The sequence below is a fragment of the Artibeus jamaicensis genome, unplaced genomic scaffold (assembly GCF_021234435.1).
Source record: "Artibeus jamaicensis isolate MK-2021 breed Jamaican fruit bat unplaced genomic scaffold, CSHL_Jam_final contig_76, whole genome shotgun sequence".
NCBI classification, from domain to species: Eukaryota; Metazoa; Chordata; class Mammalia; order Chiroptera; family Phyllostomidae; genus Artibeus; species Artibeus jamaicensis.
Window position 1 is genome coordinate 2955774 of NW_026521954.1, and position 26298 is coordinate 2982071.

The window sequence follows — 26298 nt, forward strand, 5'->3', positions numbered from 1 at the left end:
TACGATATGTTATTATTTCAAGAAAGGTAAAAATGCAACTAAAATGTAAAAAAAGATTTGTACAGTGTATGGAGAAGATGCTGTGACTGATCAAAAGTGTCAAAAGTGGTTTGGGAAGTTTTGTGCTCAAGATTTCTTGCTGGACAATGCTCCACAGTTAGGTAGACCCGTTGAAGTTGATAGCAATCAGATCAAGGCATTAATTGAGAACAGTCAACATTCTACCACACAGGAGATAGCTGACATACTCAAAATATTCAAATCAACAAAGTTATTGGTGCAAATGAAAAATGTGTTTTTCATTTTATGGAAAAAACCATACAAATTTTTTGGCCAGCCCAATGCTTTGGTTCTTTTACAAGGGTCTGAGGCTTGCCTTTGTTACTGGGGGTATCTTTGAATAATGTTATTTGATCTAAGATTTAAATATGGAAAAGAATTCTTTGTGAGCTGTGGAATAAGGTTTTTTCCCCCCAGGTATGAAAGGAAATACCATTGTGTGAATAACTTTGGTGTGCCAGGAATTGTGCTAAGATTTTATCTCTCATTTAACTCATATAGAAATCCAAAACAGTAGGTGTTATTATTTTATAATGAAGAAACTGAAGCTCAGAATAGTTAAGCAATTTGCTCAGCATCACGTTGCTAAGAGATAAAATCAAGATTCAAAGTCAAAATCTGTGAGAAACCATTCTCCATGTTTGCATTCACTCTAGCACATTACCTCATAGACAGGAGGGAAAGAAGGAAGCAGAAAGCCAAAGGAAGGGGTTTGCAGACCTAAAATGCCCCAGGAGCATGAGGTTTGCCTGGGAATTATTGTTATTATTAGTCATCAAGGATCTGCCACAAAGAAGTAATGAAAGCTCACTTTTTTTTTTGCTATAGCCTTCCACTTAAAAAATCTGTTTCATTTTTGCCATATTTCTGGGGAAAAGAGTGGGAAGTAGTTAGAAGCAAAAACTATACCCATTTAATAGGTGGCAGTGGGCAAAACTGAGAATGGAAGAAGCAGACGTTCCAGACAACATTTGAAAGTACCCAAGTCAGAACTTCCAGAAGGACTTGCTCCCTGGACCCGGGGGTCGTCCTCCCTGACTGCAGCTCTGGCTCATCTGGAGTCACAGGGCATCACACTCTCAAACTCACTTTATTATTTCTGGTCATTAGCCCCCAGGCTTTGGTCCAGCGCTTCCTAGGAAAAAGCTGTTCCCAGGTAGAAAATCTGTGAGACCTGAGAATGTCCCCTTTTGAGCCTTTTCACTCAGAGGGTCCCTGACAGTGAGAGGCTTTTTAAAGGCCACAATCCAGGTATTTCTGGAAAAGAGAAGAAAGGCTAATGTCGACCTGGCCTTTTTAGGTTGTGCCCAGGAGTGTCAACCCCTTGATATAATGACAGAACCTTGGGGTATTCTGACTCCTTGTTGGTAGTTCACCCTGGCTTGTAGTGGCAAGAAATGAATTTAAAATTCAGAAAATGTTTTATTGATCAGAGTTAAACCTTGCCGTTGGCAAAATAAAAATCAAAGGGACCAAAATGTTTCAGAATTCTTTGCTAGTTGTAAAAAATCATTTTCCCTGAAGGTGGCCAGTGCTGTTTTTCGATTTAACCAGCACTGTGAACTAGTCTCCACCCCACCATGAAATAAACCTTAAACTAATTGGACTCTGTGTCTCAATCTGCAAAAATGGTATAAAGCAGATCTTAGGACTGACTTGTAAGATCAGTTCAGATAAGGCGGGTGAAAGTGGTAAAGTGTGAAGGGCTTCATTAACGTAAAGGGATTTCTTCTTTAAAAGTGGAGCTAAGTGGAGGGAAAAGGGTGTTCTGTTGGCACTGACTACAGTTTAGTCTTCAATAAACACTTTCAATATTCATGAGGAGTTTAAAAAATCATTTTCCCCTATTTCACACTGTTTTCAAATGACAACCACCTGTGATTTGTTCAGCATCAGCTTCTAACTAAATCAGGTAGGGAACTCTCCCAGGGTCAGAGGCGGAAACCCAAATTAGGCTGAAGCACACATGAGGGTTGATGGCTTGGGTACAGTCTCCTTTCTACGAGTGAGCTCACGGAGTGTACAGGCTGATTTATCTCCGCGTGTCTTGTCAATCTTGCAACTTTTAAGTGAGATGAAAATCACTTTTATGTGATTCCCTATGTAAACTGTTAGCAAAAAAAAAAATCTCATGGTCGGACTCTTCCAGAAACTGAAGCTGGGAGAAAATTCAAAATAATTGCTGCTGGCCCTGGCCAGCGTGGCTTGGTTGCAGCCCCGTTCTGTAGCTGAAAGGGCAGTGGGTTGACATTCCCAGTCAGGGCACACACCCAGGTGGAGGCTCAACCCGGGCCGGCACATACAGTCACTGGTGCAGGCTCCTGCTGGAGGCAGCCGGGATGCTTCTCTCACCTGGACGTTCCTTTCTCTCTAAAAAGCAATGAACAAATGCCCTTGGGTGAGGATTAAAAAAAATTGCTGATGGACTTCTACTGATGAATCTAGATCCTACTTCTAACTCTGATCACATTCTCCTCTTTAGGAAAAAAAAGCCGTAATAATAATGACGACAACGATAATAATAAAACAATAACGACAACAGCTAACACTGTGTGTCAGGCACTTGTTCCGACCTCTTTGCACGTATTAACTATTTACCCATCAAAAAACCATGTTTTGGGCTAGACCTTTTAGTAAAGTAGCCCAAAGAGAAACAATACTTTTTCCCCCCCTCGGCTGAATGACACTGCAACCCGAAATCACAACTCCGTTTTAGGTTCCTGGTGGTGCCTGCTTCCTCTTCTAGTTTGTTTAGTCACAGAATTCGATTCCTGTTGGCCGATTACTCGCCTGCAAACAAGCTTAGCGCTCTATTGAAATGCGTGAGGCTCCTTAACTCTTGTGTAAACAGGTAATGCCAAGGGGTGGGGCACAGATTGCGGGCTTTTTTGGGACGGGGATGGGAAGTGGGGGTTAGAACCAACTCCGCAGAGATCAAGAGAGGTTAAGGGAGGGCTCGGCTGCTGTTTTTAAATTCAGCGTTGTTTTGTTCCCTTTCTAGAAACCAGCTGTAACTTTAGGGCAGAGCGCATTAAATTAAGCCACTTCTGAACAAGCAGCGCCCAGGCCCCAGGCCCTGCTGCGAAGGCCCCCGGCAAAGGTCAGGCTCCGTCCGCGTGACGCTTGTTCCTGCGCTGGTCCGAGCCGTGCTTGGCTTCAGGTAAGCGCACTCTGGGAGGTCCCCTCTTCCGGCAGGTCCGCCTCGGTGCTCGCTCTGATCCCAGCCGGTTAAACGACGTCTTTACGAGGGCCAAGACGGGGGTGGGGTGGTGCTGATCGGCTCGTGATTCAACGGCAGGTTCCTTATTCCTCAAACCTGTTTCTGCTTGGTTTCTCTGTACAGCCCAAAGGGGCCAGACGTCTGTTTCGCACAGATGTCCTCCGGTGGAGCAGGTGTCACTTCTGGGGTCATCATCTGGATGTCTGAAATGGGTGTGACTTTTTGAGCTGGGAGAGAAGCCTGTCCGGTGAAGTTCCCAAATCTCTCCGATCAAGGCAGATTTATTTTTTAACCTTCAGCAAAGGTATCTCGGCTCCTAAAACAACAGGAATGTTGCACTGGCCTTAAGCCAGCAGAGGCTCAGCGAGCAGGATAAAATTTCAGTGCAGATTTACGGGAAGTTGCCGGTGTTGAGAGTAAAAATCTGGTTTGGTGAGTTTAAGGGAAGGGAGTAGACGAGAGACAACCTTGCTACTGTGAGGCGAATGGCCTCGGCGGGGGAGGGCAGCGGGAGGAGGGAGGAGGGGACAGGGAAGAGCTCGGAGACCAGACGCGGAGCGCTCTCAGTGCGCAGCGCGGGGCGCAGCTGGGCTCCCGGGCGGCTGAGCTTCCGCGGGGTACGGACGGGGTGCCGTTCTGCCAGTGGGATCGCCGCGCTTTCAAGTTCTCGCTCCCGCCAGGAATTGAGCCCCTGAGAGCTGCCTTCTGGTTCTCGCTCCTGCTTCCCACTTTGGAATGTGCAGCTCGGGAAAGTGAGAAGCCGGGGCTCGGGCAGTAGTCCTCGTACTGAGTTTCTGCAGTTTGCAAAGTTAAAAAATTGTGCCAAACTGGAACTCCCAGAGCCTGGGAGTTAAGCCTGAAACGACCTGTTGCTTTAAGCGGCGCGGTGGGGAGTAGCTGGACACTCCTCATTTTGGTTTTACATTAAAAAGAGGGAGGCGGAGAAGATGTTGTAGGTTACTTGCTAGCCGTGCAAATTGCTACCGGGCTGTGAATGAATGGTGTTAATTTCTGAAGTGGGAGATTCCAAATACATAACAAAGGTAAGGTGGTTTTTGGTAATCCTTGTAACTACCGTCTGTCCCTTCTATCTTACATTTGGTCCCTATTTTGAAATTATTTCTTTTTCTCCTCTCTTTAGCCCTTACCAGCCCTCATACTACCACTTTCCTTTTGACTCTGGTATATTTAGAAGGGAGGAAATGGTTTAGAAAAGGATTTTTAAAGCGTCAGCTTCTGGAAAAGCAGAAAATCACACACAGTCATCCGCATCATGTTTCCTGTGGTGATGAAACGTTTTCTATACAAGAAACAAATTTTTTGTCGCCCTTGAAAACACACGATTGGGCCATCCAGAGGCACAGGTGACTTTGTAGACTTAGATTATTAAAGTGAGAGTGAGGAAACATGACAGCAGCCTCATTTAAATGTTAAGGATGGGTGGGAAGTGGGGGGGGGGTAGGATGTCTTCCTGTACTAATTCACCTCCAAAGGTAACAATGAGTGGAGGCCTAGTTGTTTCAGGTTAAAAGCCCAGTCTGTATGAAAGTGTACGCTGATGAATTATGACAGCTGACCAATCAGTAGCCGCCAGATATTTAAGAAACCAGTTACAATAAATGAAATGGAATCTTTCCAAATAAATTATTCCTTTTTTAATTAGGTAAAAGTTCATCTACTCTTGAGTACTGTCCCAAGGCATTTGGGGCTGTGACTTCTTTATTGAGGCTTGTCAAAGTGATAGAAAGATAGTGTTCTCAAGGTACTTCTTACAGGCCATACTGCTTTGAAGGGAAAAAAAATCAAGTAATTTTTTTGCTAGTGACATTTTAATAACTCACTCGGTTTTCTTTAGCACTAATGTAGATTAGAAATGTGTTCTTTAAAAGTTTTAACGGTGGGTTGCATGGATTTTTTCAGGGGAGAGAATGGAGAGGGTGGACAACACAGGCATGAAGAGGTTGGACGCAGTTCTAAGCACAGTTGCAACTAGACCAGGAGCGTTGGAGAATTTCAGGTGCTGATTCTAAAAGGTGAAAGGTTGTCAGCCGTATAAAACACCAGCTCTTAGACAAACTGAAGTACCCAGCCTAGGCAATGAGATAGCATTTTGTGGGAGATCGTGTCACTATTAATTTAAACAATAATTCTGTCCGGATTGATGACCTGAAATCTTGCAGGATGACAGAGCCAACCCAGTGTGAGAGAGAAAACAGGAGGAGGGAAAGAAATAAGTTTGGGGTTTTGTTTCCTGTCTTGTCTACCTCCCACCTCCACATTTCCAGTCCCTTCCCATTTTTCAGGACCAGGCAGGGGAATGAATGCAGGTGCTGGTGGGAGGAAGGGGATCTCTTCAAAAACAGACTGAGGTTCCAGTGAAACTGATGAGATTTTCCCAGAGAATGCATAATCCTAGAGGGGGAAAAAACAACTTACTCCGAAGAGGGCTTTAGTTTGGGATTCATGAGACTTAGGAAACGATACATTTTTCATGACTCTAGAAATGCGCACCAAACATTTATGAAGTTACGGTGGAGGTGTAATGCAGTTTAAAAAGTGGTGTCAGAATGATGCTAAATTAAAGGTTATATTGGAACTTTTCAACTGATGGCCTGACTAAGAGATACAGTTTTCCTCTTGGGAGCAGTTCCTGTGTCTTATGATGGTGTTGATTTTCTGGCTGAATTTTATAAGAGCTATGTGTTAGTCAAAACAACCACCTGCTCAGAGGAATTGCTTTAACGAGCAACTGCAAAAAGATTTTCAGCGACGGCAATGCAGGTGACTTGGTTTATGAGCTAGGGGGCCTTCATAATCTTGGAGAAGCACTATCATAGAAATAATATTAATTAATTGTTCAGGTACCACCTCATGTTTTTGGAAACTTCTCATACTGGAGGGATTTAGGGGGGAATGGCACTGCGCCACTTACTGTGCGTGGTCCTGAATCACCATGTCAGTAAAACACTCCTGAGGTCATCTGAGCTGGTTTTCTGACTGTTTCTGCTCCTGTCACTATCATAGCTGCTTCCCTTCCCAGTCTGTCAGCATCTGTGTGGGGGGAGAGGAGACAGACGGGAAGGTGTCTTTCCTTTGAAGTCAGTGTACCTCCCTCTTTTTAGAACCTCTTATATTTTGCCCGGAAAGGTGAGGGAGGAATTTTCCAGTGAAAGTAGAAGGGGAGTGTCTGGAGGAATAAATGGCCAAGAAGCAGGTGAGTTCCAAACACTGTTAGTAATGCAGAATTTACCGGAAAGCCCAAACGGGGATTAGCAATGTCCTTTCATGTTGAAGGCGAACTGTGGACTGAAGGAATTTAAGGCTCATCCCCCCACATTTTGAAGTTCAGATGCTCCTAGTGCACTGCAATAGGTTGCTAATTTGAATGAGTTTAAGATATCATCGCTGGGTACACCAAAAAGTAAACTGATTACAAAAGGCTCAAGCCCTTCAGCCTCACGCCCACTGCGTCTTTCCTCTACTTTCTGCAGTGATTCAAGGACAAGTGAAGCACTCAGCTCAGCTTCTGTAACCTACATGTATAATGAGAGTATGTTTTTTTGTTGTTGTGAATATTCAGCTTTCGTCATAAGAATTTAGTTCACACAAAAGGATTTGTGAAATGTGGTTAGATGAGTATGATTTATGTGTTTGTAAAATACAAAAGATAAGTAAACTGATAGTATAACAGAAGTCACTGACTATATTTTGTAGTTGCCCTTTCAGTAAACCCTATCAGGTTTTGAGATGGTCAGTTTAGAAATCAAAAGTACAATTGCATAACCCCTACCTTGCTGAAGGCCGTTTGAAAGAGATGAGATCAGGAAGAGCTAGCATCAGAACCCTGAAAACTCTGTGTGATTTTTGGGAAGATATTAATCCTTTGGTCTAATAGATTCCCAGGAGCACAAAATATATACTTTACTTATAAATTTTAGCCCTTCATATTAGTCAAGAAAACAGTCTACCATCTTCTCAAATCATGATGTGTCTTTGGCGATAGTCTGTGATTCTTACGAACGTGGCAGCCCAGTGCCAAGAGCACAGTCAGTGCCCAGTGAGTGTGTATATTGAATGAAAGGGGACTTGCTGGCGGTTTCAGCCTTCTGATTGCGCTTTGCTTAGATAATAGTCAGTCTTGCTAATGTGGAAGTTTCCACCAGCTGGGGAGAAAGACAGCCCGCTCCCAGGAGCCATGGGTAACCCACACTCGGGCGAGTGAGAGTTAACTACATGTACCAGTGGGCAGCGGTGGGTGCACAATGAATGCAGGGCATTGTGCCGGTGAAACAGGAACAGGACGCCTCTACCTGGCCAGGGAAATGCCAGCTGCAAAAATGATGACCAGAAGCATTCAGCTCTTAGAGCACTGAGACCCGACTTGATTATTCTTACAAAACATTTCACATCGTGCCGAGAAAAGAAAACATAAAGAAGTATTTCATGAAATGAAGATTTTTTTTCAGGTGTTCATTCTCTTAGATGAATTTGATTGCCAGTCTGAAAATGTATATTTGGGCCTTTGGAGTCCAGGTGAAATATCCATGTTTCTGAAATTAGGGATACTTATCCGTGAGAGCACTGTGACTTTTGCAAAGACTGCTTAAGTAATATTTCTTTTTGTTTGTTGTCATTTACTTTTTAAAATAATAACATGGTTTTTGGTACACCAAGCCCTTGCCGAGATTAGGCCCATCTTCTCAGTAGCTTCTTAAGACAAAGTTGCCTTTGTGTAACTGCGACCAGGAGGTTTTGGTGACACAGAAAGCTCAGTGGGGCGCTGCCGCTCGTTACTAACAGAGAATGCGGTGGCCTTGTGTGTGTGTGTGTGTGTGTGTGTGTGTGTTGTTTTCATCCTCTCCCAGCTGACGTCTGTGTCATACCTCTCCATGCACATGGTCTTACTGTTTTATGTGAGACTTGCCCAGGGAAGAGCGTGGTGGCTGTGGGTTCACCTTGGAGTTGAGAGCATGAAAGGCCAAAGCCGAGGTGCGGCCACAGAGGAGAGCTCCGCTCTGGGAGCTGGTTTGTTCTCACGGTAATCAGCAGAATTTGGTCACACGTGGAAACGAAGAAAAGGGGGTTAGCCAGAGGGAACGTGATGGTTTGGGGAAAGGGAGATGACCGCTGGCTCTAAATTCAAGCTGCATGGCAGAGTAGCTAAGAGCAGAGACAGCCTTGGATCCTGGCTTTGCCCGTATGTGCTGTGGGACTTTAGGCAGGTTACCTAACAACAAACAAACAAACAAACAAAATAACCTCCGTGACTCAGTTTCCCCAATCATAAACCACCTACCTGACAGGGTATTGTAAGAATTGGAATAATTAGGTAATCCTGAAAAAAATTTTTTGTTAGAGTATACTGGGCATGCACTGTTGTATTAAACAGTGTTTAATTGATCTATGGTACGAAGAGAGCTTAGAGCGGTGCTTACTTAGCACGTCATCAATGTGATGTGCTCACACAGCGTGTTTGAAAGCGTTGTCTGCGTTTGTGTCCTTAGCTCGCTGCCCTGCTCCATGTAAGAGTGGTCTTTCATGACCTCTTCTGCTGGTTGGAATCCAGGATTCTCTTCTAACATCGCTTCTTGGCTTTGACCACATGGCCACTGCCATTGTAGGCAGGCGCTGTTCTGCTGGTATTTACTTTTGTGTCATAGTTGTACGGAGAAAATGTTACTTAGAATCGCCAAGGTGCATTCCCCCGGTGCCCCCCTCAGTAAACTCTAAGACATTGTTCAGAAAGAAATGGAACGGTGCTGTAATCTATCAAGTAAGAAACTGCCCCATGTGTGTGGCTGCCGGCCATCTGAAAACGGCTGGTGCAGAGTAGACACGTTCTGTGTGAAAGGGCTTAATTCATCACGTGTAAGTTCCTATTATGTCTTTTACTGGTTAGTATTTACTAGTCATAATCATAATATACAGTATGGGACTTTTTCTGGCACCGTGCCTTACTTTGGTACATGTACTATTTTCCCTACCAGATAGAAAATAAGTTCCTTATAGGCAGGATTTGTGTCTGAGTGATACTTGCATCTCTCAGTGTCCCTAGTTTATGGTTGAGTGCTTATAAAATAATACAACAGTTTCTTCACCCAAATACATTACCATTGTACACATGTAACAGCATTTTTGCATTCCATGGATGTATGCTTTACATCACATGTATTTGAATGACTTGTAATGAACTCAGGCGGGAGTAGATGGGAACAGAAGCCCTGCCCACAGCCCATCTCTGCAGGCCTGGTGGATGTGGCAGGCCCAGGGTAGGGAGGGTCCACGTTGCACAGCAGGGGTCCCCAGCTGGTCTGTGGCCTGTTAGGAACCGGGCTGCTCAGCAGGAGGTGAGTAGCAGGCAAGTGAGGGAAGCTTCACCTCACTTGCTGTATGAACAGCAGCTCTCCACTGCCATGTTACTGCGTGAGCTCCACCTCCTGTCAAATCAGCGGTGGCATTAGATTCTCCTAGAAGTGTGAACCCTGCTGTGCACTGTGCACCACCAGTGATCTAGGTTGCAGGCTCCTTATGAGAATCCAGTGCCTGATGTTCTAAGTTGGAGCTGAGGTGGTGATGCCAGCACTGGGGAGTGGCTGCAAATGCAGGTGGGCATTAGCAGAGAGGTTTGACTGCACAGAGACCATAATAAAGCAATTGCTGGCAGGCTCGAGACCCTATCAGTGAGTGGCAAGTGACAGTTGAGCTGCATCTGGTGGCAGGCTATAAACCTATCCCCCCACCCAACCTGGTCTGTGGAAAAATTGTCTTCCATGAAGCCAGGCCATGGTGCCAATAAGGTTGGGGACCTCTGTCTTATAGTGCTATAGGTGCCTGTCATATTGTATAAAAGTTTATATGCACCTCTTTTTCTGTTCTTTACCATCTTTGAAAGGCTCAGAGTCGTTACTGGGTAACTATGAGAAGGGGGAAAATGCATTTTCTCAAAGTCAGAAGGAATTTGTTAGATAATTATAGACAAAAGTGCATATTTTCAAAATTAGGGAACATGAACAACCACAACAAAGTCCCGGAGAGGAAGAACAATGGCAGGCTGTGAACCCCAGTGGTGCGGTTTTTCTGGGGGGCTGGTGTTCTCTTGGCTAAAGAAAAGAGGTGAGGAGGGACAGGCGACTAAAGTCTGGAGAGAATTGCCTCTAGTGAAATCCTCTTTGCAGAGCAAAGAGAATCTAGTAACAAGTCAGCTCTTCCCACCTGGTGTGACCGATCGCCTGGCCCAGGAACCTTCTGTGCCCTTTGCCCTACATTGTGGGTTCCCGGATCCGCCTCAGAGAATATGTAAATTTGCCAGTGAATAAACCACCAGCTCCAATGGTACTGATGAGTGACATTTGTGCCTTTCTCTCCCACCCCTAACTTTTCATCCAGCTTCAATGAGATATAGTTGGCCTATAACACTATAAAAATAAGGTGTACAGTGTGATCATTTGATAGACATATATAATGAAAAATAACTATCTCAGTAAATTTAGTTAATACATCCCTCACCTCATGTAGTTACTTTTGTGTATGTTGAAACATTTAAAATCTACTCATTTAGCATCTTTTTTAAAAAAATAATATGTTTAAAAGATTTTATTTTTATTTTTAGGGAGGGGGTAAGGAACGGAGAGAGAGAGAGGGAAAGAAACATAGATTGGTTGCCTCACGCACGCACCCTGGCTGGGAACGACACCGGCAGCCCAGGTCTGTGCCCTGACCAGGAATCGAACTGCTGACCTTTGGCTCTGCGGGGTGACGCCCAACCAACTGGTTGGGGCTTGCTTAGCAACTTTTAAGTATACAATAGAGTATTATTAACTGTAGTCACTGTGCTCTACATTAGGTCCCCAGAATTACTCATTCTTAGAACCAGGAGTTTGCACCCTGTGATCACAATCACCTATATCCGGCCCCCACTCCCTGCTATTCCCTGGCAACCGCCAATCTATGGTCTATTTCTGTGAGTTTGATCTTTTTTAATATCTAAATTTAAAATGGAATTCATGCCTTGCAACTGTGGTTGCTCCATAGTCACGGTCACTGGAATACTGAGACCAGACCTGGCAAGGCAGGGACCTTGCAGGGTTCTTCCGGTACGGTTCCCACTGTGGAGCCCGGGAGTCAGTCCCGCCGTGGGGACTGTGGGAAGCACACAGATCCTGAAATTAAACGCTAACACCCGTGTTCTCACACGTCCTAGCAGTGTGTGAAAGGTCTTGCCCTGTTCCAATTAGCTGTAGTTAGTGAATGAACTCGGCGGTGGAACTGCAGAACCTGCTTGTCGTTTTTCCCTGCTTCCATCCTTGCCCTCACCTGTATATTCTGTTCCTGACACAGGATGCAGAGCAACTCTTTTAAAACAGAAGTCAGACCATGTCGGTCCTCTGCTGAAAACTGCATGTTTCTCCATCTCACTCAAAAGCCAGTGAGGCAACTCACTGTATTTCTAGTCCAGTTGCCTCTTTAATCTCAACTCTTATTGTCACTCACTCTTTTATTCACTCTGCTCTAGATAGATTCATGCCTCAGGGCCTTTGCACTGGCTGCTTCCTCTCCCTGAACCAGCTTCTCCAAATACCTGCATGGCTCACTTGCCTCCTTCAGGTCTTTGCTCTCCTTCTCCCATCTAAACAGTAATTCCTTCTTCCTGGGGGTACTCTCTGTTTCTCTACCAGGCTCTATTTTAAAATGTACTTATTAGCTCTGACTAGTATGGCTCAGTTGGTTGGATGTCATCCTGCAGAGTGAGGAGTCACAGGTTCAATTCCTGGTCAGAGCCTTGGTTGCAGGTCGGGACGCTTGTGGGAGGCAACCGACTGAGGTTTCTCTCTCACAGAGATATTTCTGTCCTCTCTTTCAACCCCCTTCCCCTCTCTAAAAATAAATAAGTAAAATCTTTAAAAATAAATATACTTACTAGTTTCTAGCATACTAGGTGATTGTATGGCTCATTGTCTCTTCCCCACTAGAGCCTTTGCTTCATTTATTGATGTATTTTAGTGCAGTCTGCCATGGAGTAGGCACTCAGTATTTTTAGAATGAATGAATAAGTCACAGGCTTTCACACAGCACAGGTATGCAGAACACACAGGTATAACCTGTGTGTTCTACTCAAACTGTGACCACAAACACACCTTTCTGAATAAGCATGGACTTCCTCCCACACCTCTCCTGCTAAGCTGCCATGTTTCCCCTGGTTTGGGTTTCTGGGCCACTGGAGCCCTTGATGACGGCCAGTGACTACGTAATGAGCAAGGGAGGTCTCTGTGCCCGGATGGCGCAATCGTTTCGGCACTTCTCTTGCCAAATCAAAGCCTGGTCTTTGGCAATGTTTTTGTGATTTCCAAATCTTCCAGCCCTCTGTTTTGGGCCAGTCATGTGGATTGCATGCCCTACAGACAATTATACGAAACTCATGTTAGTATACTGTTTATCACTTTTTCTATTGTCACTTAATTAATGATTGTTCTGAAAGTTAATTGTCAAGGCAAGGTGTTTTTTTTAACTATCTCTTTTGACTTTGGTGTTTTTGCCAAATGTCAGTTGCTGCTATAGGATTTCATGTAGATTTTCCCAGATTGCAGAGCTCAGTCAGGTAGTTTAACTTGACCCGGCATGAAAAAGAGTGCTAGTGTCATCATCGGAGTCTTTGGTATTTCCCCAGACCTTTACACAAAACCTCGGTCTTGCCTTTTACTGGGTGGCAAAATCACTCTCTGACCTGTCGGTGTTTGCCAGCCCTGGCCACATTTTCTCCCTTTGCACAATGACTTTGGTTTGGCAAAATTGCATTTCTTGATCTTTGGAGGTACAGCTCCTTATCTGCATCCACCTGCCTTATTAAGGATTCATGACTTGGCTTTGGAAAGAGTTTCCCCAATGGTAGATAAAATCCTATGACAACTAGGCATGGGTACCTTATAGCCAGTCATGAAGGTCAGTGCATACTCTAGGGAGGTTCTTTGCAGTCAAAAACAAGTATTAGTATATAAATTCTGCTGCAAGTGCATGAAGATCCTGGTTATTGTTATTTCGGACTTGTTGATTGTGGCTTGTGGCTGATTTAGAATTCTTGGATATTTTCTCACTTCTAAATTGATTTGGAAACTATTATCACCATTGATACTTAACTGGACAGTTCGCTGAGGAATTTTTAAAAAAACAAACCTAAATCCTGTCCCTAATAAACAGCTAATATTTATATTACTTTCTGCAAATCACTTTCTTTCATTACTTATCATAGGGCTGAATGGGAAATTAAGATGAGTAGCATATAAATGTTAAATTAGACCTGTCTTTATACTATGTAGAAGGAACAATAATTATTATAAGTTAGAAAAAAATTACCAAAATATAGAAGAAACCCTAACTGTTGTAGTTCTGTGGGTTGGACACTGTTCCACAAACTGAAAAGTCACCAGTTCAATTGCTGGTCAGGGCACATGCCTGGGTTGCAGGCCAGGTCCCTGGTTGGGGGCATTAAGAGAAGCAACCAAGTATTTCCCTCACACATAGCTGTTTCTCTCCTTTTCTCCCTTCCTTCCCCTCTGTCTAAAAATAAATAAATAAAATCTCTCTTTCTATAAAACAAGCCCTGGACAGTGTGGCTCATTTAGTTGGACTGTTGTCCCATAACTGAAAGGTCGTGGGTTTGAATTCGGGTCAGGGCACATGCCTAGTTTGTGGGTTTGATCCCCAGCAGGAGTGCTTATGGAAGGCAACCAGTCGATGTTTCTCTCTTCCTCTCTCTCTAAAAGCAATGAAAAAATATCCTTGGGTGGGGATATACAAGGTCTGTCCATAAGGTATCCAGCCTTGTCATGTGAAAAATAGAGATGTTTATTGAAGAAGATACAAGAAACATCATATATAGGACAATGACATCTCAGTCCCCTTAAAAGTAGGCATCTTGGGACCTCACACAGTTCTTCCAGTCTCCATAGCTGTCCTGTCATTAATTTGCATTACAAGATAATACATTAATTTATGTATTTTCCTGAATTTTACGGAGAGTCTGAAATCTCTTCCCTTTCAAAGGTTATTTTAGTTTGGGGAAGAGCAAGAAGTCACAGGGTGCCAAATCTGAGCTTTAGGGGGCTGAGTCACTTGGATAATTTGATGTTTCACCAACTCTGCATGAGACATGATGCATGAACGGGTGCATTGTCATGATGAAGCTGCCTATTACCAGTTGCCCATAGCTGCAGCCTTCCGAATCTGAATAATTTCCAAAGAGGAATGTTCAAGCTTAATGCAAAATCTGATACAGATTTGTTGCTCTATCCACTCAGTCATTTTGAATGTGATGGCCACACAGTACACACACTTACCCAACAGTGTCTACCTCCCCCACTGACTAGGTACAGTGAAGTCATCCTTGTTCACACATGCACATTCCAGTCCACTCTCCTTGGCTGCCAGACTACATCGATGTCATGCAAACCATTCTCGCTATATTGACAATGGCTGGATCTGAATAAAAAGATAATTAGTAATTAAACTAGGTATTGAAAGGACCTACTTTTCTAATGTAGACATAGACTCAACTATTACTTACTGAGCAACTGCTATGTGCTAAACACTAGGTACTAGGCATAGAGTGCAGAATAGAAGTTCTTTCTTCTCATGGGGCTTTCTTTGGGGACAGAGATGGGATTCAGTACTCTGAAGGAACCAACAGATACCAGACGATAGTAGGTGGGACTTTTAACTGGAATGGTCCCAGAAAACTCCTCCAGGGAGCTGATGCTGATGTATAGAAAGATTTTTGCCAGATGGAGTAGCATTTGTAAAGCTCCTAAGGGTGGAAAAAGCTTGGCATGTTGAGGGACGTAAGTGCCAGGAGGGAGGAGCAGATGAGCATGAGATAGGGTTATGGGTTATAGGGTTACTGAGTTATAGGATTATGGGTTATAGGGTTGCTGAGACCCATATGTAGGCCCTTCAAGACCATGGAAAAAAGTTTGTGTGTTGTTACTCCAAGCCCATTGGAAAGCCATTGAAGAGGATTTACTTGTCAAAAAGTAATTGACTACTGGTTGAGTGTTGGACCCGAGGGTGGCTGTCAGCTGTCAGAGCAGACAAAGCGTGAATATTTGAGTTCCTTCTGAGGGTGGCAGTAGAGGTGCAAAGAAGCTGGTCAAATCTGATGTTTGATGCAATTTCTTCTCTGTATCCACCTGCCTTTTTACAGCCTCAGTGCAGCCCTGCTGGAGCTTCATCAATGGCTGGCAGCAACAGCAAGATCTGATGATAACCTGGATGTAGGGGTGAGGGAGAGATACGAATACTGACTTGAGTGACTGGGTGCAGCAGGGGAGACTGACGGAGAATAGGTTTGAGGAGGGCCTAGCGAATCAGGAGTTCAGTTTGGGTGTGTTTACTGAGACTCCTGGTAAACATCCCAAGTTGATGTTGCGAGTTTCTTTTTTGTATCCAACACCTCTGTGGAGAACAAGAGGTACCTCTTCTGGCAGCTGTTTTGTGATTCAGTATTTCCGTCTCACACGGTCCAGATTTACAGCTATGGTATGTGACCTTTATTTATATAATGATCTCAAATGACAAAATAATATTTTAATACTACTAGTTGATCAACTCCGTATAGAAAACTATGATAGGGGATGAGCTAGGGTAATCAAACATTTAAATATATTTATTTATTTACTTTTATTGAGTTTATTGGGGTGACATTGGTTAACAGCCACGCAGCTTTCAAGTAGACAACTCAGCAGAACATCATCCGCACACTGCATTGTGCGCCCATCGCCCAATGTCAAGTCTCTTTCCGTCCCCATTTCCCCCCGTAAAAAATCTTTTAAGTGTAGTTTCAGCCACCAGGCATCTTTTTTTTTAATGTTTTTATTGATTTTTTTAGAGAGAGAGGAAGGGTGAGAGAGAGAGAGAGAGAGAGAGAGAAACAAACATCAGCAGATTGCCTCCCATACACGCCCTAACCAGCGATCAAACCTGCAACCTAGACACATGCCCTGATCAGGAACGGAACCCACAGCTTTTTGATGCAAAGGATGATGCTCCAACCAACTCAGCCAGGGCCGAGCATCTTCTAATTCAGATTAATCCTCTATATAATATTGAAACATTAAATATGTATTTGATACTTATATATTTAACATTAATTTATGTATTCATATAAATATATAATTACAAAATGTGTTTTATAATCACATATTATGTTCAACATATTTCATATAGAATACATATTTAATATATATTAAAGAAATTTGATATTAAAAACTAAGTGTAAATCACGCACGAACAAATACTGCCCACATTACAAAAGGTAAAAGAAAAATATTACAGGATGAAACTGTGGGTTTCCTTGAGTTATAATCACTCAGAGTCATGCCGATTCATACTGTAAATATTGACAGTGAAAACGGGCCCATTTAGAATATACAAATGTATATTTTCTTTTCCTTAACCCAATTTTCAAAGGGTCTGCTGCACTTCTGCATGTTACATGAGTGGAAACTGGAAGCCAGCGTGGATTCATTTTGAACTTTGTTGTGAATCCCGACCTCGGGATTGATTTCTCCTGCAAACTCCATTTTTGAGCTTCTAGAGCAAGCACTGGGGCCATGATGGTGAATGAAGTGCAAGGCCGTCAGAGTTGAAGGAGCGGGAGCTTTATCTGTTTATGGGGTCACCACTGTTCTTTCCCTCTGCCAGCAGTTATTCCAAAAAAAAAAAAAGATTGAGCCTGTATTTCCAAGTTTGTAGGAATAAAAAGGCTATAGTTTTGTTTTAAGCAATGGAAAACTTCAGTTTAAAAAAGTAATGGTTTAAAAAGTCAAAAACCTGTAGGGGCGGGTGGGTGTAGGAGGAGAGGTTAGGGTGGGTATTGTTTTGCAATCTCTGGCATAGAAATGGTCAACAGCTGTAGCTTTTCATTCTGGTGTGCCAGCGTGAATTGCTTTGAGGTGTAATCAAATTTATTATTGCTTCATTGAGCCAAATGGTGTAGTTTTTGCTTTTGCATTAGATTGGTCAATTTCCAAAAGGATACTGGTGCTTGAAGGTTTCACATTTATTCAAATTCCGTTTTTAATATGAAAGATGCTTTGGTGAGGAGCTGTTATAAATGTGTACCTGCAATAAACTCATGGAGAAAGGAGGAGGCTTGTGTCTGAATGCTTGCTGAGTGGCTGCCTGTAACTAAACATTTGAACTTAAAAGTTAAAAACAAAATAATAATGACTAATGATAATGGCTGACATTGAGTAAGCACTTACTCTATGCCATGCATGACCTTATTTCATCAATAAAACCACCGTCAAGAAGTAGGTCCTACTACTATTCTCATTTGGCAGATATGGAAATAAGGCATCGACAGGTCAAGCAGCTTGACCAGGGTAAACTGTGGTCAGGATTCCAGACTATTGTAAGGCTTCTGAATGAGGCCTGGGAAAATCCCTGGACCAGGACCCAGTCTTCTCACCGAGATCTGCCGCTGGCTCAGCAGACAAGCAACCTTGGACATGGCACTTCACCTTAGTGTCCTTCAGTTTCCTCGACACCTTCACATTGGATGGAAGGGAGTGGAGATGTAGGACTAGACGTGTTTTGCACAGCCTCGGGTTTTTCTAATTCTGAGTGTTCTTACTTTCATGGTTCAAATCTGTGAAAGATTGCTCTTCATAAGATGTCCATAGGGAAGATGAGGGTGCTGGGAGTAAACCAGGGGTATGGGATCAGAGGGCAGTCACCGTGGCGTTACGTCACAGGAAGGAAACTGCCAGGTTAAATGGCTTGTCCAAATCTTACAAAGTTACTGTAAGTTTGATTCTTGATTCCTGAATCCCATTCAAGATAGTGAATATAGCTGGCATATGGGATGGTTCTAGTTTGGTGGTCCTCCATGACGGGGGATTGTCTTCCAAGGGACATTTGACAGCATCTGCAGATGTTATTGGTTGTCACGTTCTGGGAGGGGCAGGGTAGGGTGCGACCTGCACGTGTGGGCAGAGGCCAGGGATCCTGCGGAACATCCTGCAGCGCACCTGTGACAGCCCTCATGACAAAGGGTTTTCACCCCACACGTCCTAAGTGCCCACCTGGGAAACCCCCTTCTGGTTGAGCCTTTGCTTTTCACGTGCACTGCAGCCTTACACGACTGGAACAAAGAGTGTTCAAACTTAGTTTTTACACTCATCTCTTTATGAAGATTCAGTCTGAGGAGGAATTTGGGGAAGGGGGTCAGTGACAAAGTTAAATTGAACTCTGTTCTTAGGGTTCCGGAAAAATCCTCAATTAATACTTTGTTTTTCCCTTTGCCCCAGATCCAGTGATTAATGTCAATCACTTCACTCCTTCCTTCTTAGAGTCTCAGAATTTTTCATTAGGTCCGACTGATGTCGCTAAAACATTTCCAGAATTTAAGACCTTTTTTAAAAAAGAGGTTCTCAGTATTTATAAATTTCTAGCAGAGTTGGGCTTTGAGATAGTTTGTTAATAAAATCTTTTCAGACCTAAAGATGACTTCAGTTTAAAGCTATAGGTGAAGCAGAATGAAGTTAGTCTATGCTTTATCAAATCTGTATCTTAAGTTTATGTAAAATGAAAAACCTCTGTGCCATGTTTTAAACTTCGTGGAGAGAGAAGAGCTATAGTAAATGAATACTTGCTGGTATATAGACACATTGTCAGCAGCTTTGGAAAAACAACACATTTTAAAGGAGGTCTAAAAATGAACTCCATGGACTAGGCTGACATTTTCTTCTAAGGAAACATTTTGGTCAATATTTGATGTCCCCCTGTAGATTTGGGGAAGAAAGATAAATGTGTTTAGGTTTGCAGTTGTTCCTGGCTGAGGGAAGCTGAGTTTACCTCATTTCCATAAGAAATCGGTTACAACGGAAGAAAACCTTTTGTGTTGTGCCAGATCAGGTCATTTAAGGGCACAGAAGCTCTACAAATGCTCGGGTAGATTAGGGCATTTCTTTCTGCCTCTTTCAGGTTTCATGGGTTTTAGTGTCCCCCCTGACCCTCGGCGGATACATTCTAAGACCCCCCAGTGGATGCCTGAAACCTCGGGTAATATCAAACTCAAAATACAGTGTTTTTTCCCCCTGTATATACACACCTTTTTACTGAAAGGGAGCACTTTATGGCTTTTTCCCCCCATATCTAAATTGCCAGCATCGCTACTCTTTGGGGGCATTATTAAATAAAATAAATGTTGCTCAAATACAAGCACAGCGATACCTTGACATTTGATCAGTATGCCAGACAGAAGGGTGATTCCCGTCCAGGGAGGGACAGAGCAGGACCGAGTGTGATATCATTATGCTACTTAGAACAGGGCATAATTGAAAACTTACTAATGTTTTTCCCCCCTGGATTCTCCATTTAATGTTTTTGGACTGTGCTTGACTGTGGGTACCTGAAACCTTGGAAAGTGGGACTACGGATAAGGGTGGACTGCTGTGTTTTGGACAGTATGAATTGTGGAATTTCTAGTTCCTGCATTGCTCAGTCGGACAGAGGCCCTAGATTTCGTTATCTCTTCACACCCACACACCATGGATCCACGATCAGTGAATTCGCTCAAATTCTGGGGAACTGACCTCCATTTTACTGCTTTCCACCTACAGAAGCAACTGGTTCTACAGTTGACTGCCTCTCGTTCAGGTACTTACTTTTCTTCCCTCTAAAGCTACCCTCAGGCTTTATAGGAAGCTGATTTAACTGTGTCTGCATCTCTTCACCCTTCACGCTTTTGACATTTGAATCCCACTCCCTCTCAGTCTGTGTCTTTCTGTTCTGACAAGGCAGACCTCAGATGTGGGAAGCCAACACCCAGTGCTCAATTATCTTATATATTTATATCATTTTATATTATTTTAATATTATGTTACTACTTTATATTATTATATATATCTGTTGTCGCTCATGATATTGGATATATATATATCTCATCCATAATATCTTTGACTGATAGATAAATTGTCCAAATTAATTTATGGGTTTACCCAAGTCTTGAACAATGCTTTGAACCAAAACTCTTCTTGAAGATTCCGTGTGTTTTGTTAGCCTTTTTGGGAGTAATAATGCTATCCATTTTTTCATTGAGTGAATACAGATTCTGTATTCTGTATTCGGCTTTGGAGATAAAAAATGGATAATAAATATTCTGGGTCCTTAAAGGCGCTCACAGGCAAGGTGAGACATGGCAGCAAAAGAAGAAGAAGAAGGAAAAAGAAATGCTCTTTTGTGCTTTCTTAATGGAAATATTTATTTATTCACCATGGATTCACTGAAAACTATTTATTTTGTGCCTACATTTGCCTTCTAAAAGTAAGAAAAGATATGTTTTGAGGGAGTTTATGGCCTAGGACACATTAAAAATGAATGCTATAAAAGTATTCTAGGTGCCGCTAGGAATCAGTAGCATTGGTTCAGCCTGAGGAGGTGTAGCAGGGGAAGAGGAAGGTGTTTAGGGAACTCTTCGTAGAGACGAGACCTTTAATATACTTAACATTTACATACCATGTGTTAGGTGCCTGGTGCTGTTCTGAGCACTTTACAAAGATTAACTCATTTAATCTGCATAAAAATACCATGAGACACACACAGTGATTCTAATTTGACAGACCAGAAGACAGAGGTACAGATGGGTTCAGTAACGTGCCTAAGGTGACAACGAAGCTAGTAAGGGCAGAGCCAGGGTTTGGACCCCTGCAACTTAGCTCCAGCATAAGAGGTGATTCTTCAGTGAATCTTGGAAAAAACTCAGAGCTGCGAAAAACAAGCGGTTGCCATTTAGTGGGGAATTCCTGAACCCAGAGAGAGATGTGGCTGAAGAGGTGGGCAGAAACCAGATCACAAGGGTCTGAGCTCATGGGCAAAGCTTGTACTTTATATAGAAAGTATAGAAAAATGGAAACACGAACAGGAGGAAAAATCACGTAGGTTCTTACTTCTTAAAGAACTAGCTTCATTAGCTTTTCCGTACCTTTCTTTTAAGCTCTTTTGAGTGCATTTGCATTTTTTCCACCTGGTTTTCCTCAGACCATACTGCAGTGCTGTGCTGCTGTCTCTTGCCTCGCTTCACCCTCACGGCATTCCTGTGACTTTCACGGGCCCATTTCATGGAGGTGGACACGAGGAAACTGCCTGGTTCTCATGGAGCCCACAGGGTTAGCCCAGGTGTTCTAAATGGAAGCTCTGGTCTCCCGTTCCTCACCTGCCTCCCCAGCAAAGGTGGATAAAAAAGAGAGACATGGAAATGTATTCAAATGTCACATGTTTTGTGTCATCTTGTTTTTCCAAATGAGTGATGGCAGTGGGACTAGCAGGCTGACTCTGAGGAATGTGCAGGTAGGACACTCGGCTTCCCTCCGTGGCGCCCCGTTTGTGGGGTTTCTGCTGCTCATATTTACTTCGTACCACGTGCTCTCCCAGGGCGCAGCTTCCGTGCCAGGACCTACGAACCGCGCCTGCGTTACTGACAGTGGCTCTGCCAGGACAGTGGCTATCAGAGCAGAGACGGTTACTGCTCCAACAGTATCTAAACGCAGGGTTTGCATGTTTGCCCGGCACAAACAAGCCTCGCTGACAGGAAAGAAAAAGAATTCTTGGTCTAAGCTTGTTTCAGTCTCAGGGACAAAAGAAAGGGCTTTGTATGCTTTGTGCACCGTCTTAATACTCAACAGAGGTAGCCCTCCCTCCCCGCCTCCCCCCGCCCCACACCAGGGCATATGAGACCTCTGCTGTGGAGTTGGTACTTCAGAACCTTCACACTGAAGGAAGTAAATTACACTCCAAGTCTTCTGTTCAAATGGCAATGACGAACTTTGACTAGAGCCATGAATGGGCCCTGGGCATTCCCCTAAGTTCTGGAGAGGTGTGGATAGATAGATGGACAGGACGTGCTCCTGCCCTCAAGTGGCTCTCACTGTAGTGGGGACAGCTGACTCGTGTCCACAGACGTGATCTCCACAGGGAGCCCAAAGGAGGGGCAGTCAGGTAGCTGGATTTTGTTGTTGTTGTTTGGAGGGTAGATAATTCACATACCATACATTCCATCCTTTAAAGTGTAAAAAAAAGTGTAAAACACTTGGTGTTTTTTCGTATATTCACTAGGTTGTGAAACCATCACCACGGCCCAATTCCAGAACATTTTCATCACCACAGAAAGAAACCCATGACTGTTGAGCACTTCCCATTCCCCTTTCCCCTCCCCGCTGCCGGCCACTAGTCTACTTTCTAGATTAGTACTTCAGTCTCCATGTATTTGCTTGTTCTGGACATCCATGTAAACAGTGATCCACCATGTGATCATTCATGTATGGCTTGTTTTATGTAGCGTGTGTTTTCAAGGTTCATGTTGTAGCATGTGTGTCAGCACTTTATTCCTTTTTATGGCTGAATAATATTCCATTGTATAGATGTGCCACATTTTGTTTATACATTCAGTTGACGGGCATGTGGTTTCACCTGGATTTTGAATAAATAGAAGGTTTTGCCAGTCACGGAAGGGAGGGTGCATTGTAGGGCAGGCGAAACCCATCGGTTTAATGCCTGCATGTGGCGTGTAGCACAGTCCTTACTGAGAGCCGGGCACATTGCGAGCCCTTTACAAACACTACCGTTCCGAGTTCTCATTACAACCCTGTGAGGTGGTGTATGAGGCCCAAAGAGGCAAAGCGGTTTCCCCAGGTCACCAGCCAGTAAGTGGAGAGCTTGGGGGCCAGACCCAAACAGTCGGGTTCTGGGACTTCCCTCTCGTCTGCCCGGCTCTGCCGCAGAGGCAGGGTCATGGGGCACGGCAACCCGGGCTGGGCTGTGGGACTGCCTACATGGTGTAAAAGGGCAAGGTAGCAGGTGGAGGAGAAAGTGAGCTGTGAGGCCAGAGACCGGTATCCTCTGTTCAGCAGTTATCTTTGTAAAAGACACATCTGACCATGTCATTTCCTACTGAAAAACTGCCCCTAGTTCTCCATCTTTCCACTTAATTTCTCAAAACCAACCACTTTCTGCTACTTTTACAATTTTCCCCATACCTGTATTTCACCTACATCGTTGTTTAAGGAATACTTTTCTTTATATCGGCTCACTTTGGTTTTGCTTAAGTACACTTATTTAAAGTGGAACTTTATCTCACTAACTCACATGGAAAGTATTTTTCTAATGTGCATTTAAATAAAACACACCACTAAAGTGAACTGCCTTTACTCACCACCACCTGGAAGCAGCTTGCACGCCAGCGAGGTGTGCCTCCTGCCTAGCACTAGGGAATCGGGGCTTGCCGGGTGAGGTTCACACACAAAGTCGAGGTCCCACACTTGGTATCTCATGTGACTGTCACGTCCAGTGTGCTTCCCTCCCGCCTGGACTCACGCGTTTTCATTGTAGTATATTGTTCCTTGGGTGGTTCTACCTCCTCTTGTCTCTGTGCTTAGAACCAGCTCAAATCGCGACTCCTGAAGTCTTCTCATGTCCTGTGGGTTCCTCCAGGACGTGGCTCTGAGATGTCTTCTCAGATGTTGCCTTGTTTACCCTGCACCCGTCTCCAGCTGTGAGGCACCTCAAGACAGGGAACCCTATTTGTTGAATGAACGAACGATTGGTTAGAAGCAAAAGGTAAAGACCTTTCATATGGTCTTGAATGCAGCATTCCCAAATCATAGAATGATTTTAAGCAAACAACATTATCCATGCTGTCTTTAACACAGTTAAGTGTGGTCAGTTGTGTGGAAGTCAAAAAAGGAGTGAGATCCTGGAGGCAGGGAGACAGATGTGAAATAAGTGCTCATTAAATTGTCTGGAGCCAAAAAAAAAAAGGTTCCACTAAAAGGGAAGATATACACAACTTTCGAGGCAGCGACTCAAATCCCAAGTATGTACCCAACTGAAATATGTACATATGTTCACCAAAAGGCAAGTTTAATAATGCTTTTTGCAGCATCACTGGAAATACTACCAAACGGGAAGAGGCATTTATCAGTAGTAGAATGAACTGAAACAAACCAACCTGTGGTATATCCCTCCAGTGGGATACTACTGTCTATATGATGGGAACAAACAAATATTACTGCAAGTAAAAATGTGCTCAGAGTTCTGAAACAGAGTCTTCAGTGGAAGAAGCCAGACTCCATGGAGCATCTGTTGTAAGATCCCCACTTGCATGGCGTTCAGAACCAGACAAGTGCGTCTGCAGTGTGAGGAGTCAGGAGAGCTGTCCGCCTTGGGCAGGTGGTGAGGAGGGGACCATGAGGGGGACTTCTGGGGTACCGGTCGGATACGTATTCAGATTGTGAAAATTGAGTGAGAGATACTATCTTAACTTGTGTGTTTCAGTACAGTGCTATACTTCACTGTAAAGTTTACATTTAAAAAATTAGGAAGAAATAAAACGGATTAGCAACATTTTTTTTCAAATTAAGAAGCCTTTTCCAGAGCGGAATAAATAATAGACTTAGTGAAAAATGCACAGAGAAACTAATGATAAATCTCAGATCCTGAGATGCTTTTCTCAGTTTTCATTTGGCCTAATTGTCTTGGGATATTTATCTGCCATGTTTTAGTTGTGAACGTAATAGCTACTAACAATTGCATTTTGTTTTACAACATTTAAACTACATAGGGTCATTACTCTGTTTCATCTTTAGAACATCTCTGTAAGGGTTCATTAATACATCCATTTTCCAGACGAGGAAACTGAGGCCCAAAGAGATTTCTTAAATTGCCCTAAGTCACAGGGCAAGTGACTGAACTGAAACCATTTTCTCTAAGTCCTGTCCCATTGCTGGGCCACCCAGGAGGTTGGCAGTTGTACTCGGACTATAAGTCTCCACAGACAGAGAGGAGCAGGAGGCTAGCGATAAATATGGAAAGAGTGGTGAACCATCCACATGATAAATCCATAATGGAAGTTTTGTAACGAATTCTGTCAAGCCAGTAAACAAAGCTTTTTGGCATGTAAATTAAATTTGTTGTTTTTCTGGCTGCTTTTCTGCTTAAATAATTAGGGGTATTCAGTACAAATTAAGTGACCCCTAGTTAACCCACAGAGAGTGCTGTGATCTTGGTTGAGTTTAATTGAAAACCATTTTGGCCGCTTTCAGTTAGCGCTCCGCCGACACAGACTTTCCAGGAATGGTCATGGACTCATCTACATGTTTTCAGTTGGACCGGGCCACGGGGACTTTCTGGTTCGACATTCCATCTAGTGCAGAAATGTCTCTGCAGCATTGTGATAATCGTGATCTGATAAACATGTGCACTGTTTCCCTTGTAAACTATCCTCGTTTTACAGATGAGCACGTAGCCTTAGAGAGGTTAAGCAGTCTGCCCTAGAACACTCAGGTAGTGACAGCAAAGCAGATCCTGACGCAGGCCTTTCTGAGCCCACGGGAGGGGGTTGCACGGCTGTGCTACTTCGCTGCTTCCACCTTGGCCTTAGATTCCCGCAGTGACGGACGGGCGCATTATTTCGCTGAGACACTTCGGGCCGGGAGTGGAAAGCCCTACGGGGAGGCTGTTCCGTACACTGAGCAGGAACCTTCTGTCTCACGACTTTCATCTGCGAGGCCTCGTTTTGTTCGGAAGAGTAATACCACTTCAGAGCCCTCCTTTGTGGCAAAAGGCACCCCTCTAGAAATGTACTTAATTTATTTTCAAAGAAATAACATTTTTAAAGGTTTATTTATTTACATATAGACAGAGGGGAAGAGAGAGAGAAAGAGAGGGAGAGAAACATCCATGTGTAGTTGCCTTCTACACATCCCTACTGGGGATCTAGCCTGCAACCCAGACATGTGCCCTGACTGGGAATTGAACCAGTGACCCTGTGGTTGGAAGGCCAGCACTTGATCCACTGAGCCACACCAGCCAGGGCCCCCTCTAGAAGTTTAAAGTGAGGGATTACGTTGGTAGGTTCTAAAATGATGCATATGTGCCAGTGATTCTAAGTGTACAGTAAATTACCCCATATCTTAGTAAGTCAAACACCCACCAGTGAGTACCTATCATGATTTGGGCATGTCTCATGA

General features: G+C 43.7%; 1 long non-coding RNA gene across 2 annotated transcripts; it reads left to right on the forward strand.

Annotated features, from left to right (window-relative positions):
- Window positions 1-2784: 2784 nt before the first annotated feature.
- On the forward strand, window positions 2785-26298 carry LOC119043894 (uncharacterized). 2 transcript variants are annotated; one of them, XR_008392842.1, is made up of 6 exons: window positions 2785-2911; window positions 3062-3220; window positions 3404-3584; window positions 5201-5297; window positions 15474-15549; window positions 16739-26298. It is a non-coding gene; the product is annotated as an uncharacterized LOC119043894 (long non-coding RNA). The 2 variants fall into 2 exon arrangements; XR_008392841.1 differs by lacking the exon at window positions 16739-26298 and having other exon boundaries at window positions 15474-16731.